The following is a 16,844-nucleotide window of genomic DNA, read 5'->3' as shown; positions in this document are numbered from 1 at the left end:
TCACTGACCAGAACCTAGTAAAAGGCCTAGTTATTTTAGATCCTCCTCTGAAAGTGAGCATCTTGGCTCCACTCTCTAAATAGTAGTCTAAAAAAACACGAAATAGATCCGTGATTGATTGTTTATTTACTATATCTTCCTATTTCTTGCACGATATGTTAAAATTATAAATAAAACGGGGGACAAAAACTTAAAAAATAGCATCGCTTTGATTCGAAATGAAGTAACTAAAGAATGTATACAAAATGAGGATATTGATAACAAACGATTAGTGTGCATTAGTCATTGTTTGTCATTTCAATCTGTTTTAGGAAAAATTTCACGGTGGAAAATATTCTACGATCATTGAATCGTTTGATCTTTTTATGGGAAAAACGATACATAATGTCCAATAAATTTCTCAATATGTTGCGAAGGACGAGACGATGCACATTTTCTTTCATATCGGCTAATTCTTTAGCGACCCTATTACGTAAGGATGTTTCAATTGTGAACGATATAAGCGTGCTGTGTGATAATTAAAAAATATATCAAGAGTGCACAATAGAAATAACCTATTAAAGTAAGGAGTCTTTCGCATTGTTCTTTATTTGTTTCTCTTCGAAATTTTCCTTTAATTATTTTTAATAGACGATGGACAAAGAAAAAAAGCAATCACTGCACGATATATTGCACAACTTTTTGGTTATTAAATTAGAAATTATAATTACTTTGTTCTTTTAAAGGATGATTAGCGTCGAATTAATTTCCGAGGTAAAAACAATTCGGCAATCCCCAATAAGGAATATCCGATCGGAGGTAACAGGATCTTATTACATTTGTACAAATGTAGAATTCGATAGTGGTAAGCAAAGAATTCTATTAGTTTAACTTGATTTACTTGGACAAGCGCTACGTCATTGGAATGGAAAATTTGGAGCGAAAAGTTAGAAAGATAAAGCGTATTTCGTGCAGAGCTGAAAAGATAGGTCTTTCCTAACAAAAGATACATACCTTGTTCATAGACCATAAAAATAACAAAAATAATAGTGGATCTATTTTAAAATGGAACGGAATTTAAAATGGAATAAAACTTTAAAATGGAACGTATATATGTGTAAACAGACAAAAACGCTATCAATACGTTATCAATAAAAGTACAATCGATATACGCATACCAAGCATTATCAGTTGAAGGTAATATTAACATTAATCTGTCGAATGACTGATGCGTGAGTGATGACTACTTCTACATTTTCATAAATAATAGCTTTTTTTTTCAATTCCACGATGATTGTACATGATTGTACATGATACTTTTACCGATAAAATGTGACTAATAAAACGTGTAGGTTGACTTTTTCAAACTACATCGTATATCAATATCATCGATAAAATTCTCAACGAAGACAATTTATTGAATCTGCATGGTCAAGATATAATCAGACGGTAAAGTAGCTGTATCGCATTATGTTTTGACAGTGTCATATTGTAAAACTATTATCGCGGGAACCTACAGGAATTCTATCTCATCGAGTAAGCATAATTCATTAATTGTAATAAGACTGATAGTTTCTGCAGAATTTCCAAGTACAGGATAATTGTTTGTGATCGATAATTCGAATCGATCGAATTACTAAGAAATATTTCCCTTTCGCGTTCTAAGTTTAATCCTTTGTCGATGTAATTTACTAAAGGTATAACAAATAATTTTATCTTTGTTTAATTCTTTGTTTTAGGAAAATTACATATTATATAAGACAAGGATAACATACATTTAGAGTATCAACGAAACTTTTATTCACGAATGTTCATATTTTTATGAACATAACTAACACAGATGCAACTTGACAAGACATTTGTTTATCCATTACGTATTATAATATGCTATATTATAATATACTATATACTAATATATTTTATTAATATATTTTATATATTTTGCACGTTATACGCATTCTGTGTATTTCTGCACTTCCAAAATTTCCTACAAATGCGTAAACAGTCGCAATCTTACGACAAACATGCTATTATCTCACTTTAGGTTAGGTATCTCGTTCTCCGCTTTAACATAGCGTCCGTTAGATTCTAATGACACAGTCAACTATCAAAGTCTCAGAAATTAACGAAACATGTCATGCACAGGTACTTATATTATGCATTCGTCCATGGCTGGTTGGGTTTAAGGTCGTCCCACGCCCATAGAAATGTTATTATACGTGTATAGCCTCGTTTCTACCTGCCATAGTCTGTATATCAGGTATGAAAAGATACAGTTGGACAAATTATTCGTTAAACGGATATGACTAATATATCGATGAATTCTTCCAGCAGACACAAGCAAACCAGTTTGATCCTCTTGTCGTACATATTTTATCGAGTGAATAGAAAAATTAGGGAACGTTGGGAAAGTGAGGAATAGTTCGTAAAGGTATGTTTTATTACTACACAAAGATGAACACGCGATGCTACGCTGATAGTACTTGAAGGCATTCTAATACATGATAAGAGCGTAATAGGAACTTGGATAGGTTATTATTCGCACGCAAAGTAGTAATCCAACGTGATTATATCGCACGCGATAGCTCGGGGGAACATTGAACCAGCTAAAAAGATTCTTCTGGAGATCGAAGAGTCCTTAAAATTTGTATTCGTGCCACAAATGTTATACTGTACATATGTGGTTTACAATAGCGAAGAAGATGTTCATGAGCTCGCAGAATCTTTAACGAGATCGCCTTTTTATTTTCTGTTCGACTCGCTAAGGGAAATTCGTAACGCTTCGTCATCGAAGAGATTCGAACTTAAATTCTTAAAATATATAAATTTCCAAACAAGTTAGAAATAAAAGAGTAAATCCCTTGGTGAAAGAACGAATTCTTAATTTGCAGATCTTAAAGTACGGATTTCCGAGAAAATCAATTCCGGTAGATCCGATGGAGGCAACAATCGATAAATCCTTTTCGAATATCTTCGATTAAAAATTTCTCTAAACTGATACGCAGAGCACTTGCACGACGATTTCTCGAAATCGATACGTAGAACAGAAACTGTTAACGGAAGAAGCGGAAAATCAAACGCTACGAGAAGATCAATTCCAACGGAACCAATAATCGATAAGATCCTTTGGAACGTTGTAAATTATAAATTTCTGAAAAATATCGCGAGTGTTTAGAGAACGAAAAGTTAAACGAAAACAAACAATTTCTTAATTTCTCGATTTAACAATTTTGCAAACGTGTCCTAATCTCTCGATCTCTCGATATCTCGATCTCTCAATTTCCCAATTCCCTCGGTCGCCATGATGTTTCCAAGAAATTCGAATCGCTCGAGACAAAATATCACAAACGTATAGAAACGTTGGTTCGATCGACGCAGACCATTCGGGTATGTTTACGGGTCAGAAGCACGTAGACGCGAGAAAGAAATCTGACCCTGACTTCTTCGAGGTGTTCCGGAAGCAAATTTTTCAGCGGTTGAATGTCTTCATCGACCCCGGGCAGGCTGATAAGCGTGTGTATACAGAGTATGAGTGTATACACAGACAGAGTTCGCGCCATCACGGACGAAATTCAGCAGCCGTGAGCATTTCGCTGACGATGATAGGCAAGAATGACACCGGTTGGGAGACAAGCAGCGGCAAAGAGTATTAGCAAGTAGCGAGCGGACTTTGGTGGTTGGTTCGAGTGTTCTCAGTAGAGCGACTCCGTTTCAGTCGCGCGGAAGCAGCCGACCGTTGCACGTGTTCACGGACCGGACTATAACCGCCACCATCTATGGGTTACCAGTACCCATTCTCACATCTGGATACTTTGAATTGACCACGAGAAAGTGAGTACCGTTTCTTTGTCATTTCTTCGTATGTAAACTGTCGGTTATAAGTATCAAGACATTTAAATTCTCTTCTACGATAATCGATCAACTGATAGATCAACGAATTTGACAAGTTGCGAGTAGTAGGTCATAGATCTTTCGTAAGTTTGTATAGCTTTAATTTTTCTTCTTTCCTATATTATTTATCGTATATTATTGCTACTTTTTTTTGTTGTTGTTGTTATTTAATATTATTTAACGTAGCTTTTATTCGACTAGGGTAAAATCACTCTGGCGTAATAATAGTTTGTCAAGTAGCAATATTAGTGAATCGAGTTATCGGTACATGTTTCCGGTTGTAAATCGTAGATTTCTTTTTTATGAGTTTATTATTTTCTTCTGAAATCTTCGTCGTACAATAACGTAAGAAGCAATAATAGAAAATCGACAAGTTTACAAAGCGTAGGTTATAGAATTTCTTCTACGAATTTTATAATTTCTCGTTGAACTTCGATTGTTTTGCTATCCGAGTTGTTAACGTCATACAAGGATGTTTTTGTCGATAATGTCCTGCAAAATCTCGTCGATGGTATCGGTTCGATTGTGCAAGTGCTGCTTAATTTATTCGAACAAATTTTACCTTATTTAGTATGGTACGTTTTAACGCAGCGAACGATTGCACAGTATGACTTTGTATTTTAATATAAAGTAAGAGATCTGCAATAAAATAATTCGAAGAATTTGTATTAAATATCGGTAGATGTCCTGATACGACTGCCAGTTTACATATACATATTTATGTAGTTATACTGGATTTTTTTAAAACGACCGATGAAAAAGCAACAGACAAAGATGAATCATCAAGAAATGAAATTCGGTGTTCTTTTATAGAGAGTATTAAAACTGGATAAGTTGGGTATAATCGCAGGATCTCTTTTGTGATTAAAGAGTAATTTGAATTGGCTTAAATTGACTTAAATCGCGAAATGGTATTATTGTTATTTATTTGATAACGACGTTATGGTTAAGATTCAGATAAGATTTCCTAAGAAGCTTTTACTCGTCTCTGTGCGTTGAGAGAAAAATTAAGCTTTACCTTTTTAACGTTTCCTCTATATTCGTGGTTTATCGAAACTTTATTTACAAAAAGCTTAAGTTTACTATAAATTTACGATGCTTGCTAAATCCCTGCGATAAAACGTTTCAACGCAATTCTTCCGAACGACTCGCAATACGATAAAATGTTCCAACGCGGTTCTTTGACTTTTTGAAATCCTGCGAATAACTAACTTGTCGATACAATATTTGTTTTAGGTTAGGTTTGTGCGAATTCATATTCCTACGAATGTAATTAAATTCCTCATAAATGCAACATGCGTAGTTTAACCATACTGTCTATATTAGGTCGTTGTATTATTATTTTGTTCCATTTCTACAAAATGGATCATACGTGATTCGATAAAACGACATAAAGCAAACAACGTTGCGCATCCATTACTTCCTCGTGAAACGAAAGAAACCGTCGCGACAAGCTAATATATATAAATACGAGTCTCAAATATCGCGAATTTACGATATTGAACGCGTTAATTTGAACAAATAAGACGTCCTTTTCGTGATTGATAACAGTGTCCTTCATAGAGAGCACAGATATTTCAATCGATTTTAGTGGAGCACAGATCGATCTTAAAAAGAGTGATTGAATTATCTTTCGTATGAACAACGTTCGTTAGGGAGATCAGTCGAGGTGAATAGCGTCGGCTGAGCTAGTTGCTCGGTTTGATTTAGAAAAGGTTTTAAATAAATCGACTAGTGATTGGGACGACGCGATTGCACCGATAAATTGTCGCTTTTCGTCGGTATTGTTTACGCAACTTAGATGCACGTTTCACGGTGTGAAAGATGATCGAGCGTTAGCTAAAGAAAGATGCGAATTTGAACTTAACCTCGAAAAATTGGGGCACGATTCTTTGCAAGAATATTCGACAAAAATCGACGCAGTTTTACAAAGTACGACGAACACTGACGACAGTTGAAAATCTATGTTCTTTAACCCTGAACGAGTGTCGATCGTAATCCTGCTGAAGAGTAGATTAACTCTGACTCGTAGATTTCACGCTCGTTACGATCAAACGCTTGTACTTTGCCGTTCAGATAGTATCGATCTACGAAGAATATTTAAAAATAAATTTAATTGTCACACGAGGATACAAAGTATTTTAATCGAAGGATTCGTAAGAAAAACAACTCTCGTCCACGTTCGGTTTCTTCTGGAAAAATCTTCCATTGCTCTTCCCATACGTTTCAACTTAATTTTTAACAAAATATTCGTCTTATCATACAATTATCGTAACTATATCTGTAGTTACATCGCGAAAGAACTGTATCTAATAAATCACGAAATTATGGATATGGAATATTTTCAGCTTTCCGTATCAAAAAAGTAGCGAATAAGTATAAATACGAAAGAGCTGTTACCTTCGGGAAATAGTGAAAATCGAAAAAGATATTTTATAATATCACGGTTAATTTCGTTTCAGTTGCGATACATTTGTTCGAGCAGTTAATTATAATTCTGTGAAGGTCTCGATAGTATCGTAGAAACGCGTAGGTTCGAATGGCATCGATGAATTAAAACTGACTGTGAAAATCGTCGAACGAACGTGTTTAAACGAGCGAGGGAGGCGCGCTTTTCTTTGCACACTTGCAAGTCGTTTTATGTTTGTTCCACGTACGAAGTTGGTTTTGTTCGATGCTTTTGTACATATTTGAATACACAAGCGTGCATTTAACTTGATTAAACTACACACACGAGTCGTGTGAAATATGTCGAGTGACAGTCGGCGAAGTTATGAGTCTCTGTTGATGTTGACTGTTTGCATCACTGCCACCATCATTCATAAATATAATTTATGTTTACATTCCGCATTTACGATTCTCTACAGTCTATATCGTCTCGTTCGAAGAGTAACATGTCTCGAACTTTGTCGATTTTGATTGTAAAAGTAAGTTATGTATCAGCTTGTATTAATCAACGACTAACGAACAAAATGACGTTATTCAACAAGCGCGATATTACGATTAACCAATTCTACTATTCTTTGTTTAGGTTCTGTTTCTCTAGATGCGTTCGTAAAAGCACAAATCCGTATAACTATCGACCGAATGGAAGCGTGTCTAGAGAATTTTCAAATTTAATCATCTTAAGAGAAAAGCAACGTATGTTAACACATTTCGGTTTATAATAAATTTTCCATTCGTTCTTGCATCGACGATCGTACAACTTTTAGTTGTATCGACAAACTATTACCACCTATTGACAAAATTCGCAATCACTTTGTTACCAACCTAATAACAGAGGTGAATTCTGGATCAGCAAGCGATTGCGGATTTTGTCATTACCACCTATCGACAAAATCTGCAATCGCTTAGTTGCCAACCCAATATATTCGATCCACGACTATCGATATTCAAAGAAGCGAAATTATCGGTAGACGACGATAAGTCGAAGCTTCTCTCTCTTGACAGTATAACCGTGACGATCTCGTGACAGGTTCTCTTATACGAATTATACGATACTCGCGATGGTACATATTTTTATTCAAAATTATCGATTATCTTTTTCTCAAGCTTTTATCACCGTTGCTACCTTACCTGGACAAGGATGCAGTTATACGGCAGTTAAGATAAACGCGATATCTGTTACTGTTATTTAATTTCGAAACGTACCGTTTCTACCATATCGATTCCGCGTGTCAAGATTCTACGTTAATGCAAGTTGTATCTTGTACAGATAACGGTTTTCGAGGATTATGTACAATGATCTTAACAAGGTGTGAATTGCATCAAGCATTGTTGAATTTTCAAACATATTTGAAAACAATGCTGTCATCAGATACTCGGATTTTCGACGAAGTACATATCTTTACTTTTCTTTCTCCCATCTTGTTCGCGTTCATAATTCTATCCGTTTATCTCAGTTAGTTTCGTCTGGTCTGTGTACAAAAATTAAATCTGCTAAACTTTTTCCAATTGTTCGTCATTTTAAATCTACAATTGATTTCTATTAACTCGTTTGACAAATGAAAATATCTAGGAAAATACGATCGTGTTTTTATCCGAATAAAAGTTAATGTTAATTCTACCAAAAGCATTTCTAGAAGTATCTTTGATAATCGCATTTAGATATAACATTTTTATGGAAATGTCTTTTAACTTTAGAAATAATTCCTGTACATAAATCAATACCTACTGTTATTAGCGATACTATGATGTATCATGATTATTATCACGATCATTACTACCACGAATAATGATGGAAATATGCAAATTTCTATTGTTCACCATAATAACCTGCAAACTCCGCGCGTTAAGATCATTAACACGTTGTACTTTGTGTTTATCCTACCACGTTACGAAGCCACTGTGCATTGTTAACGTTTGGCAATTATCCATATCGACTATCAGTTACCTAACAAAAATAAAAATAACATCTAATATCTAGTTTCTTTCTTTTTCGTATTTTAATCTCATCCTTGAAACGTTAATTCGATTTGTCGTAGGAACACGAACAAATACAATTTACACGAAATTTAATGCACGGTTGTTGCATTAATATCGCGTTAATCGAACAAGAAACATTACGATTGTTTCATTTAACTTGCGAGAGAAACTACGTAGAATTTGCATTCGTTCGATTATTCTCGTATCTCTTTTGTTTTTCCCGTTCTATGAAATTAATCGACAAAAGAAGCGTCTGATGAGAAATATCGATAGTTAATTTGACATTTGTGCAATCTTGGCTGATGTATCGCGACACGTGCAAGAAACGTGTTTTATATTGCGCCGCTCACGCAGCTCGCAGCAACTTTGCATACTTTTTGAATGGATGGAAAAGAATGCAAGTTTCCTATACAAACACGTCCAAGGATAACAAGTATAATAACGAGTACGTAGGATTTCAGTCAGTGATCCTGCTTATAAGAAAGTCATATCGATATGTTCGTCGAAACTGAACAAGGTCGTTGAATTTTATTATATTTTTTCCATAATCTTAGATAGCGACTTGTGGTTTTGTGTATTTACACGAATGTTCAATGCTATTCGCGTTATTATCGAAGCTGCGTGTTCTAAGTCTGTGAACAGCAATCCGTCGTTTCAGGAATTAAGTTTATCTCCCGTTCTCGTTTTTCCACGTTGCCTCTCTTCTTCGTATAATTGATATTCTGCTTATCTGGATATTTGAAAAATTGCTCAATTAAATAACAAACGTTCGCGTTCGTAAAACTTGGAACTTTATTCTTATCGTGCAATATCGTGTATTATAGTACTGGTTTGATAACTCGCTGCGTTATTTGGTTGGTAATCGACGATTAGGTGTGTCGAAAGCTACGAATATTTGTGTTTCAGCCTTAACTCTTAGTAATATTTCATTTTCACGCTACGCGTCGTATCATACCATCTTCCGGTCTATTTCGTTTATTTTCAATTTTCGCCATGCATGGATCACCGAAAAATTGAGAAAAAATTCAAAGTCGCTTACCAACGTCTCTACTTCGTTGTCCCATAATTTTCTAAACTAATAATCAAAAGAACAAATTCATCTATGCGCGAACGAAACTAAAGAAACGAAAGAAGCAGCAAAGTTAACGTTTCAAGTATTTCACGAGTCGTGCGTTCAACAAACCGCAAAATTTGTCCTTGTGGTTCGTTCTGCAATGTGGACAAATTTCTTCTTTTTACTTATCGTCGTATTAAAGATTCAAGGCTCTTTAATAATGACTTCCTGTCACCTTCTGTGTTTGATATTCTGCTTGATCTATCGAGATAACGCGTAGGATTCAATAAAACGTCTGCTGAAATAATCGCGACGAAACGAACGAGCTACGAGTTAATTAAATAAAGAGATCAGAGCGCTAGCCTAATTTCTTATCGGTTCCTTATTAGCTGGGACTATTGCGTTGGTCAACGTCCACGGATGTTCAACAACAACTCTGCGAGAACAGTGTCGACCTCGATCGAGAAATCTGTAATTTTCCTCGACGGCCACGACCATCTTTCACGAATTCTCTTATCAAATCGACTCCCGGTATACTTATCAGAAATAGATCTTTATCATGAGAGTAAGTTAGTCATTCTTCGATCTTGATCTGTAATTTGATTAGGGATATACTTGAGAATCGTTCGTGAAAACAACCAGATATACACTTTCGTTTTAAAGTGTCATCCCGTTTTGCATATGAAAATATCGAAAACCGTACGATGACCCAACTATGTATGTGTCAGTGTTCGATAATAAATAATTAAATGTGATATTCTGACACATAGAGGTGCTACGTATAGAAATAATTGTAATAAAAATTGTACGTTGAAATATAATATAATGTTGTTATATAAATATATATATATATATATATAATGATATTTTGGTTCGAATAAAAATTAACATTAATTTTGCCAAAGGTTAAAGTTAATGTTAAAGAATTTTTGAAATTAATTATTCTTTTAATATTTTAGACGATACGATACATACACGCGTGGTTGTGGTAGATCAATCTCTGTATCTCTTTGGTAATTGAAAGAAATGGAAACTTTAAGAGTACTAAGGGAACGTTGAAAAGCTTCATTAGAATATTTAATCGCGGATTAGTAACGATAGTCTTGAATTTTTAATACTTTTACTTTTCGTTCTCATTTTGCTTCAGCGTCGAGTCAGAGGACAGTGTTGTTGTAATACTTTTTAATGGCCATTACGCGATAACGATGAAAATCATCGAGAAAATTATTTTGCTCGAATTACATTTTGTCATGTAAAATATGTTAATAGTACTATCAAGTATATGTATAGTATATATGTATAGTATATATATATATATATATATATATATGTGTGTGTAGCATAGTAGTATGTATAGTATAAGTATAGTACTTATCAAGTATATGTTCACTGCTTATTACACTTATATTTATTACTTAAATGTGTTACCTATAACCGTAGATAATATCGAATATACGTATTACACATACTCGTAGATTTGTATCTGACTGGAAGTACTTCGAGCATTTAATTCACACTTGAAAAAGACAACAACTCTTATATCGTATAAGTATTTTGAAAAACGTAAGTGGCACTGTCAAATGCAATCGCGAATATTTATTCGACAGTTATTTCCTAAGTTGCTGAAACTGAAATTTACCATAATTTCCTGTTTAAAATATCGATAATCTAATTGATATTTATCAATAGAGTACTCGAGTTACAAAACTACTTATTACCAGCTACGTTGAAAAAATTGTATTCTCTTAATTCTCAAGGTACTTGAATATCATAAACGATATCTCGAAGCTTGCTCGTTTTGCGATTCGACGTTCTTGACAAGGTCGTTGAACATAAATTTATTTTAAAATACAAAACGTCAAACGTAAAGCGAAATATTTGCATCGAAATCGATATAGAAAATTCTATGTTTAACTATGATAGTAAAGATGATTTATACCATCGAGGGAACCTTCAGACTTATCGAACACCCATCGGTTTGTTCAACTACATTCGCGAAACTAAAGTTTCGCGTATATTTTAACTATAACGTTAAAAATAGGTTGACAACGTGGACTAAACTTTCATTAAACTAAATCAAACATCGGCCCAACAATTTTTCCAATTACGTTCACGAAACTAAAGTTTCCTTGATTTGTTTGTTATTTCGTAGCACAGTTTCCGCTATATGTTGTTGTTTGTTCGTTTTCCTATCCTTGTTGGCACGGCAAAGGAAATTTCCTCTGATCTTCGTGCTCGAGTTCCCATCAGAGTCGATTCGACCAGGCAGTGATGTAATCGGATCGGTTCGTCGCCGATAAAGACGTATATGGGGGAATCAGTGAAAATGACGATTTTGTATTGGTTGGAAAGCGTGTTTTAATGGAGTAGCTATGTCGAGTAACTGGGTCGGTCAATGTTGAAACGCGGTGAACCAGTGTTTCTCGCTGCTTTCCTGTTTCCTTTCAAAGAACTTGAGATACTACGTTCGTTCTCCGAGTGTTCGGCGTCGATGATGGAAAGTGCGTTACGTTACTTTGAAGGGGAAAAGCAACTTGTTCTTATCGACAAGATCCGAATTTAGTTCGTTATTATTTTTTTTTTTTTTTTTCAGGTATTTCCAGATATTCGCCTTTCGTTGTATTTAGATTTAATGATTCGATTTAACAAGTTCGTAATTAAAGAATCAAGAACGACAAATAAATTTCACTTTCGTCGGATTTAAATACGACGATCGAACGTGATTAATAAATTTCCTTGCTCTTTAATTGAACTTAGATTTAACGATGATACGTAGAAGATAAAAAAAAGTTCGTTTCATTGTCGTTGACTTTAAACGTAATTACGAGATGTAATTAATAGACGAATTTCAATATTTTAACGATGTTAAAATTGTCTCATTCGTTTTTGTTAAGGTTCTCAATATATCTCAGACTTCGATGATTCAATACAGATGTTTCATGTTACCATCGATGGCAATAACGTTGCTGCCTAAAAGAAAATGCTTCCGATTCCACGAGATTAGCATCTGACTGATTACATAAAAATTTTGTTTATTTCAACGTTATGATTCCAAAGTATCTTAAAAATTTCCCTTTCGATCTCTATCTTATTCGATTCAAATTTCATCGTATAACGATAAATTTAATATCTGAATTTGCTATCGACATTTGTTAAGCTGCTCGCCGTACTAATCTTTCAGATTTCTTTTTTTATTATATTTACATTCGACAGAGTAGTAAAGTTGAACGTTTCAAGCGTTTCTGATCGATATATTTTCATAATCTAGGATTATCGGTAGTTCTTGTTCTGTTATACTTATCGTTAGATTTTATCAAATACACGCGACTAAAGTTAATGTTAAAGAATTTTTGAAATTAATTATTCTTTTAATATTTTAGACGATACGATACATACATGCGTGGTTGTGGTAGATCAATCTCTAATAAACAGTAGGATTTAATTACACATTTTGAAATTACTTTTTACACGTACCTTGACAATTATCTTTTAGATTCTAGATATCTTTTTCTTTAAATTCACATTCGACAGAGTAGTAAGGTTTCAAGCGTTTCTGATCGGTATATTTCCATAATCTAGGATTATCGGTAGTTCTTGTCTTGTTATACTTATCGTTAGATTTTATCAAATACAACCGATTAACCTTAATATCAAGGAACCTCTGAAATTAATTATTCTTTTAATATTTTGACGATACGATACATACATGCGTGGTTGTGGTAGATCAATCTCTAATAAACAGTAGGATTTAATTACACATTTTGAAATTACTTTTTACACGTACCTTGACAATTATCTTTTAGATTCTAGATATCTTTTTCTTTAAATTCACATTCGACAGAGTAGTAAGGTTTCAAGCGTTTCTGATCGGTATATTTCCATAATCTAGGATTATCGGTAGTTCTTGTTCTGTTATACTTATCGTTAGATTTTATCAAATACAACCGATTAACGTTAATATTAAGGAACCTCTGAAATTAATTATTCTTTTAATATTTTGACGATACGATACATACACGCATAGTTGTGGTAGATCAGTCTCTGATAAATAGTAAGATTCGCGATCACAGATATTCGGATTATCACAGATAATTATGGATGTCTGCGAATAGAAAGAACTTGTTATTATCAGCGATTAACGATTCTGCGAATCAAGCTTGCCAGATTTTTTCAGCGGCAGACAGCGGGATATACGCGAAAGTATATTTTTCTTGCTACGTATCGCGTTGAGACATATCCGCAACGCAATTTGTCGAATATATCAGCATCCGATTTATATATAATCAGATTTGTTGAATTTCTTTCAGTTGTATGAATTATTTCATTCCTTTCGGTTCATTCGCTTCGTTTATTTTCTTTGGTATCTCTTAAGATCTATTTACGTTTTGATTATTAAATATTCTTCGTTACGTCTGACAACAAAGTGTCTGGATCCCTCTTGGATGAAACTTATCGTACAACGTTGATTAAAATATTTTCGATACGAGATGGTCGAATGTGGTTTTCGTTGTTGAAATGTTGCAAACGTTATCGTTCCATTTCTCGTTCGTTATCTGCCGAAGGATTTTAAAACGCGTCGTACGATCTAAATTGCCGAATGTTATGCATACTCGTGCTCGTCACTGATCAGTGTAAACATACTAACAATATTATATGTTTCATAAACGACGTATCTCGTATACGCAGCGCTGCTTTTGATCCGAAAATAACACGATTTTCTAAATGAGTACACGACGCGTTATTCTCGGCTCTAAAATTCCCTTGCATTCTGTTGGAAGAAACGTTCGAAATACTCGAAATGTAGTTAACGTAACAACAGGTAGATTTATACCGAAAATTTATAAAAACAAAAAAACTGATTAGCTCTCTAATAACTTAAGAGTTCTACCGATTCCTACAAAATACAATTTATCAGAATAAAATAGCAACGAACGTAGTAGAAAATTTCTAGCGGAAGATAACCATATGAGATTGAATATTCACAGAGACTACGCCGCTAAACCTCCATCGAACGATCAAAAAAGAAAAGCTCGTTTACTCGTTCGACGTTCAGAGAAAGAAGCTTGTCTGTTGATAATTCCGTAATTAAAATAACCGTAATTAAAATAATCGTAATTACAAATTCAAAGTCGATGAAAGTTAACTAGCTGACTTAATTTTAACCAGTTAATAATAGAAAATGTAGAAATTGTATGCAATACAGAGTTAAATATAATGTAATTCGGATCGTTTCAGCACCCAACGAAATGTTAATTAAAAACACTTATTGGGAGTGTATCAAGAGCAAGAACGGATCAAAGTCGGGCCAATAGGAAGGCTAATTCTAGCCAGAGACGATGTTCTGGCTCGAACGATGTGTTTCTTCCTGGTTGCATGCGGTAACACGGTGCATACGCGAATTTCTCGAGTTCGACGGGGCGCCACGTTATCGAACCTGTCCGCGCGTATCTTCGCGACCGCGAACTTCGATGCAACAAATGCGTACCTGACGTTAGTTATTTTTGTAGGTCGGGGGCCATTTATACTCGCATTTCAGACATATACGGCACGAATTGTTCGAAAGCAACATTTTGTATTTGTACCGCGCAATGGATTATGACAGCGAAGGTGAATTTAAAATAAACTCGTCGCTTCTTTCTCTTTCAACTTTGCTATTTCTAGTATTCTTTTCTTTTTCCTTTTTTTTTTTTTTTTTTTGTTGATCATTACAGTATCCTTATAGAAACATGTAGCTGTAGAAAAAGGATTAAAAAATTATCCGCGAGTCGAACGTGATTCTCTGATATTTTTGTATCGTTTCTGTTAGGAAAATTAAAATTATTAAATCCGTAAAAGTGGACGAGCCTCTAATTTCGTATAATTACTACGAAAACGATATTTCTGACGAAGATAATGTTTAAATATATAATTGTTTATACGGATAATTGTCTGCGTACGGTATATTTATATACAAAATACCTACAGGTCGGTTGTTCTAGCGTGTAAACAAGAAATGTATACGAATTTTGCATTTTTTATACTGTAAATTCGGCCAGTCGCGGGGAGACGCGTTCGCGAGGAGGCGCGTCAACGGGAGTCGTAAATTCCCGTTACGATTGTATCAATCGACACCACGAGCAGGTCGATCCCCGTATTTCTTTTGGGATAATAGGGGTAGTTCAGTTGGAATAAAACTGTAGTCTACAGTTTTATTAATATATATATTTCTATTTTGCACGGATACACACTCTCATATACAAGCGAAGTCTGTGAATTTGATTACTTACTTAGACGGAACATAGAGTTGCTATGATGCCCGATTGTCGTACGAACAGTTGACTTGACTGTCGCGAGGGCTTGAAGAGCCAAAGGAACCCGGGAGATGTGTGGCACAGACTGGCCTAGACTCGACGCACAGTTCGTTCTTTCGCCATCTCAGGAGTGAGAGACTTTCTACCGTCTTAGGTAGTGGGTGATATTGTTTTTTGGGATGAAGTCCCTTTTTCCTTTGTATACACATCCGCTCTTTCCGTATGGCAGATATCTGTTTTATCCGTGATTGTTACCAGCACGTAATAAATTCCAGGTAGTGGTGAATAGCCCGCTGTAAACGTAAAGTACTTTACTCTACTTTATATACTTACTTTATAGTACTATAATGAATACTTTACTTTAAAGTACTCTACGTCCCGTAATTTTAGTGCAGACCGATTGACCCATCTATATACGTTAGACATTAAACTATTGTTAGAGTATATGGTGGGTTCTTGGGTCTGTAGAACGTCAGAATAACGGTATGAGGGCCGTTGACAGTCAGGTAATAAGGGTTGACTTGTTGGTCGCTTCTAACGGCGTAACATATACAGTTAATTTTGTAGATTAATTATCGCTTTTCTTACCCTCGCTTGACGATACGTTTGTCAAGGGATAAAAAGCTTTACGATTTTATGCTTTACGAGATTATGTGCTAAATAACAATCGTTGGATAATTGTTACATTCTGAGAAAGTTATACCATTTCTTTCGTTAAGTAACGTTAAAAGGTATGTTACAATTGTACCATCGGATAGAACGAGTCGTTGCCGTATCGTATGACTTGCTTTTAAACAGCTTTACGATTTATTCAATTTAAAAGATAATTGTATAAATCGTTCTGAGAAACGATCGAATCAGAGAGACCTGATGACGATTCGCATCCACGGTGATCGTAATTGCACCAAGCGTCCTAATCCTGTCAATAACCGTGTTAAAAAGGTAATTGCTTTAAGAGCATAATTCGTGTGCCCTTTTGCCGTTCTAATCAGCCAGATACGCTGCTACGAATCGAAGAATAGGGCTACTAATTTATAATTGGTAGTCCCTGCTTACGTTTCGTCGCGATTATTCTCATCTCTTCGTGTTCCTCCGATTCTTTTCTATTTGCTCTGCCTTGTAATTCAGCCTCCCCGTGTTCTTTCCATCATTTTCGACCCAATTGTAGGTTGTTAACACTATAACTAGCAGGGAAATTGGCTGGT

General features: G+C 34.8%; 1 protein-coding gene across 2 annotated transcripts in view; it reads left to right on the top strand.

The window, feature by feature from the left end:
- The first annotated feature begins 3,623 nt into the window (after positions 1-3,623).
- The window catches only part of LOC139996463 (proton-coupled amino acid transporter 2), a 49,844-nt gene continuing 36,623 nt past the window's right edge, over positions 3,624-16,844 (top strand). Inside the window, exon 1 of one of the 2 annotated variants that reach the window (XM_072020839.1) lies at positions 3,624-3,810. The gene's annotated coding sequence lies outside the window, so the exon portion shown is untranslated. The remainder of the gene's footprint in view (positions 3,811-16,844) is intronic. The other variant, XM_072020846.1, reaches the window with a different exon arrangement.

The sequence above is a fragment of the Bombus fervidus genome, chromosome 2 (assembly GCF_041682495.2).
Source record: "Bombus fervidus isolate BK054 chromosome 2, iyBomFerv1, whole genome shotgun sequence".
Classification (NCBI taxonomy): Eukaryota; Metazoa; Arthropoda; class Insecta; order Hymenoptera; family Apidae; genus Bombus; species Bombus fervidus.
The sequence above is the reverse complement of the archived record's forward strand: the minus strand, read 5'-3'. Positions and strand labels throughout refer to the sequence as shown.